General features: G+C 41.0%; 1 pseudogene; it reads left to right on the top strand.

The window, feature by feature from the left end:
* The first annotated feature begins 164 nt into the window (after nucleotides 1-164).
* LOC142467978 (uncharacterized) lies at nucleotides 165-4,074 on the top strand (annotated as a pseudogene).
* The last annotated feature ends 1,854 nt before the right edge of the window (nucleotides 4,075-5,928 follow it).

Raw genomic sequence — 5,928 nt, 5'->3', positions numbered from 1 at the left:
CAAATCAGGAAAAATGATGTAAATACGGCAGAAACGTCGGTTCCTATTTTAATCAACCAAGTTAAGTCTACTGTAAGCTGTATATTTACCCATTTTTGGACATTAGTGGTGTCAAGTGTGGGGGTTTTGGCCCAGGATTACAGGGGTTAAACCCCATTAGGCCACCCTCTACTCTCACCTGAGAAGCAAGGGGTTAACTGGGCTGGAGTCCAGTAATGTGGTTTTGCCTTGCTTCAGCCATCCAACTGTTTATTCCCCTGTAAAAATTTATTGTTTCTGTTCCAGTGACTGCACCACACAAACACTGGAATCCATCCGGGAGGGCAAGGGTTAATAGTTGAATAGTGATTCTAGCCCTTTGTTTAAGTTACCCTCAAAGATGCCTGCCTACTAAGGAATGCGACCAAATGTTTAGGAAGCTGGAGTGGTTGGTGAGTGTTAAAACTCACACTTACAAACCATAGTATCCTGCCAGACACTCAATTTGGTAGACTGGCCAAACGCCCCTGATTTAGGAGTGGGGCTACAGAATGAGTGACCTTATTAAATATAAGAATATTATGAGATGTCCTCGGCTGAACATGCTATAAGTTACATATGTGTAAGCGGGGGGCCGAGCCGCAAATAATGATTACAGACACCTGCTGTTTAGCAGGTCCTATGAGACAGATATTAATATCTCTCTTAATTTTAGTATTACACTGTAATATTTAGTCTTATTGGGAGCGTCATGCGTGTCGGAATGTATTAATATGGCTCGCGTGCCAGTAAGTTTCACTGAACTGAAGTTATGACGTTATTTAGATAGGAAAAGCAGTTTTTAAACGTCCTTGGGTGGGAGGAGTTTTACTCTGAGGAAAACTGTCAACCTCACCACTGATTTATGAGAGGGGCTGGGTTTAGGTTGTGTTCAATGGGAAATAATTGTATAAGAACCAGGCTCAGCCTATGGCTATTGTCTTTCGTGTCTTGATGATTATGAAGATTGCTGTATGAACTGCCAGTCCAGATGTGACTGTTTCATCATTCCATCTTAAGTGAGTGTCCATATTTTGTCTGTCATTTGTATATCTCGTGTGTTCACCTTTTTCAAGGAATAAATTATATTTTATCATATCTTAAGTCTCGTCCAGTTCAACCCAGTTATATTTTGGTGTGTATTATTAATAGCCTGTCTCAAAGCTACCGTCACAAGTGGTCAGATACTCGTGGGATGCCAATGGCTAGCTGGCCCCTTGAGCCACTAAAGGGTTAATATATCACAAAGTACAACAAAAGTTATTTGATAAGAACAATATATGAAGAACATTGATACAGGGAGTAATGTGATTTCTATTACTGGCGTGAGGAGAAAATATTTATTTCCATTTATGAGACATAATTGTAACATGATTAATTGGGGTGTTTTTTTTGCCTTCCTCTGGGTGAATGTAACGATAACAATGTAGCTTTAATTATGTTCAGTATGTTGCACGAGTAGAATTTTATAAAGGTTCAACTCAATGAACATATATCTCTCATCCAAATCTTCTCTGATGCATTGCAATGTTACATTAATACATTTTCTCACCATAGATGTATCTTCAGCACATGACTCGTCTGTGAGCAAGAAGCAACGTAAGAAATGTCCCAAACATCAAATTACATGAGGGGTTAATGGAAATATGTTTTAAGGACTTCAACATTGCATAAGTCTGTATGAGAATTGGAACAAGATTACCAGAAACTCGGCAGAGCATTTCTATACATCAACAGCCTTTTACTAAACTTACAGACACCGCAAGACAAGGAGAGGGTTTAAAGAACAGAGACATGAACCCCTACTGTGGGACATACGATAATGTTATACCGCAGATAATCCATACAGGGAAGAAATCCTATAACTGCTCTGAATGTGGGAAAAGCTTCAATAAGAAATATCATCTTGTTACACACCAAATAATCCACACAGGGGTGAAGCCTTATAACTGCTCTGAATGTGGGAAAAGCTTCAGTCAGAAATCAAATCTTGTTACACACCAAATAATCCACACAGGGGTGAAGCCTTATAACTGCTCTGAATGTGGGAAAAGCTTCAGTCATTAATCAGGTCTTGTTACACACCAAAGAATCCACACAGGGGTGAAGCCTTATAACTGCTCTGAATGTGGGACTAGTTTCCATGATCAATCAAGTTTTTGTAGACACCAAAGAATCCACACAGGGGAGAGACCCTATAACTGCTCTGAATGTGGGAAAAGCTTCATTAAGAAATCGCATCTTGTTACACACCAAAGAATCCACACAGGCGTGAGACTTTCTAACTGCTCTGAATGTGGGAAAAGCTTCAGTAACAAATGGCTCTTGTTACACACCAAAGAATCCACACAGATGTGAGACCTTTTAACTGCTCTGAATGTGGGAAAAGCTTCAAGCAGAAATCAATTCTTGTTACACACCAAAGAATCCACACAGGGGTGAGACCTTATAAATGCTCTGAATGTGGGAAAAGCTTCTGTCAAAAATCAAGTCTTGTTACACACCAAAGAATCCACACAGGGGAGAAGCCTTATGATTGCTCTGAATGTGGGAAAAGCTTCAGTCGGAAATCGCATCTTGTTACTCACCAAAGAATCCACACAAGGGAGAGGCCCTATAACTGCTCTGAATGTGGGAAAAGCTTCAGTCGGAAATCGCATCTTGTTAGACACCAAACAATCCACACAGGGATGACACCCTATAAACTGCCCTGAATGTGGAAAAAGCTTCAGTAAGAAATCACATCTTATCTCGGGAGATCTCAGACTTCTCTGCTGTCGATGCCGGCTCCATTCTTGATCAAAATCTCACTCCTACTCTGTACTCTGAACAGTCACGACTTTGGACTCCTTCCCCCCCTCGTACATAGATACACATTCTCTACTGTTTAAAATGCATTCTCTACTGTTTAAAATGCATTCAATTTGTATTAATTATGGGGTATATTTTAGTGCAATTCACTAAGGCTTCTTCAGGAGTTAATGTGGGTATATCTGTCCCTACCTTCTTTATAGGCACTTCCCTGTTTCTATTGGTTCCCATAAGCGCAATCCAATTGATTGAGAAACATCTTGATGTAATATTTCTCTTCTACATTGAGTTTGTATACTATGTAACATACTTTGTGTATCTGCACTATTCTATATAGATTATAAAATATAACTTGTGTGATTATAGATAACCAGATCTGTGTCTTTAACATTCAGAGATTGGTTATATCTCTATTTAACACTTCTCTTTGCATTAAGTTTATGCTATGGATTCTGTGTTATATTGTACTACAGTATTTGGGGTTTCAGTATATTCCCACTGCTATATGTATTACTCTGTGTATTAGATTTTAAGTAAAGAATTGTGCAAATTAAGATAACCCCGATCTGTGTCTTTAATTATTAGACACATTAGACAGTGAATCTCTTTCCCCTCTATATACACTATTTGAGGGACTATATGTGTCTGATTATTTAAGATGTCTTTTTTCAACAAATGTAGTTCATCAATATTTGTTGATTTAAATTCTTTCCTTTACATTCAAATTATGAGTGATATGTGTGATTTAAGATATTCCTATCTAGGTCTTTATTTATTAGACATAAATGGACTATATATCTTTCTTTATTAAATTCAGTGTGATTTAAGATATTCCTATGTCTTTATTTATCAGACATAGATGGACTATATATCTTTCTGAGGTTCGTTACTGTATTAAATTCAGTGTGTGATTTAAGATAATCATTCTTTGTCTCTAATTAGATATGTCTTTCTATACATATACTGTATAAGTGATACTTATTCCTAATGGGGATAGTAACATTCTCTATTGAATATATTCATCCTTTCTTTAAGGGTGTAATTTCCAATAAGCTGCCACTCTTACAGTAGTTTGTGAATTAAACCAACTTTATTCTAAGTAGTGATACCATGTTAAATATGCATCAAATTGTCTGCCCTTTATTAACATGGCTGCAAAGTAACAGTATATACCCAGCGGCGTTTGTATTGATTTATATGTATGGGACAAGGAATCAGATGGTGGTTATGTTATGATATAACAGTAAATCCTTCTCCTGAATGTATACTGATTATTGTTAGGAGTACCAATTACATTTCAGTGCACAGTATTACAACTGTCACACACACGATGCACAGCTATCTCTCACTCCCTGACACACACACGATGCACAGCTATCTCTCCCTGTCACACACACACACGATGCACAGCTATCTCTCACTCCCTGACACACACACACGATGCACAACTATCTCTCACTGTCACACACACACGATGCACAGCTATTTCTCACTATCACACACACACGATGCAAAGCTATCTCTCCATGTCACACACACACGATGCACAACTATCTCTCACTGTCACACACACACACGATGAACAGTAATCTCTCACTATCACACACACGATGCACAGCTATCTCTCCATGTCACACACACACGATGCACAACTATCTCTCTCTGTCACACACACACAATGCACAGCTATCTCTCACTCCCTGACACACACACACGATGCACAGCTATCTCTCACTGTCACACACACATGATGCACAGCTATCTCTCACTGTCACACACACACACGATGCACAGCTATCTCTCACTGTCACATGCACACGATGCACAGCTATCTCTCCCTGTCACACACACACGATGCACAGCTATCACTCAATGTCACACACACGATGCACAGCTATCTCTCCCTGTCACACACACACGATACACAGCTATCTTTCACTGTCACACACACACACGATGCACAGCTATTTCTCACTGTCACACACACACATGATGCACAGCTATCTCTCCCTGTCACACACACACGATGCACAGCTATCTCTCACTGTCACACACACACACACGATGCACAGCTATCTCTTACTGTCACACACACACATGATGCACAGCTATCTCTCCCTGTCACACACACACGATACACAGCTATCTTTCACTGTCACACACACGATGCACAGCTATCTCTCACTGTCACACACACACATGATGCACAGCTATCTCTCCCTGTCACACACACACACGATGCACAGCTATCTTTCACTGTCACACACACACGATGCACAGCTATTTCTCACTGTCACACACACACATGATGCACAGCTATCTCTCCCTGTCACACACACACGATGCACAGCTATCTCTCACTGTCACACACACACACACGATGCACAGCTATCTCTTACTGTCACACACACACACACACACACGATGCACAGCTATCTCTCACTGTCAACACATACGATGCACAGCTATCTCTCACTGTCACACACGATGCACAGATATCTCTCCCTGTCTCACACATACAATGCACAGCTATCTCTCACTGTCTCACACACACACACACACACGATGCACAGCTCTCTCTCACTGTCACACACACAAACGATGCACATCTATCTCACACTGTCACACACACACGATGCACAGCTATCTCACACTGTCACACACACACGATGCACAGCTCTCACTCCGCCACACACGATGCACAGCAATCTCTCCCTGTCACACACACGATGCACAGCTATCTCTCCCTGTCATACACACACGATGCACAGCTATCTCTCCCTGTCACACACACACGCTGCACAGCTATCTCTCACTGTCATACACACACGATGCACAGCTATCTCTCCCTGTCACACACACACGCTGCACAGCTATCTCTCACTGTCACACACACGATGCACAATTATCTCTCACTCCGTCACACATGAGGCACAGCTATCTCTCACTCCCTGTCACACACAAGGCACAGCTATCTCTCACTCCCTGTCACACATGAGGCACAGTTATCTCTCCCTCTCTGTAACACACGAGGCACAGTGATCTGTGCTGATTATTGAGTGACAGCTGCTCCGCCTGCAACAAAACTCGCTAATTAAA

This window comes from Ascaphus truei, chromosome 1 (genome assembly GCF_040206685.1).
Source record: "Ascaphus truei isolate aAscTru1 chromosome 1, aAscTru1.hap1, whole genome shotgun sequence".
Classification (NCBI taxonomy): Eukaryota; Metazoa; Chordata; class Amphibia; order Anura; family Ascaphidae; genus Ascaphus; species Ascaphus truei.
The sequence above is the reverse complement of the archived record's forward strand: the minus strand, read 5'-3'. Positions and strand labels throughout refer to the sequence as shown.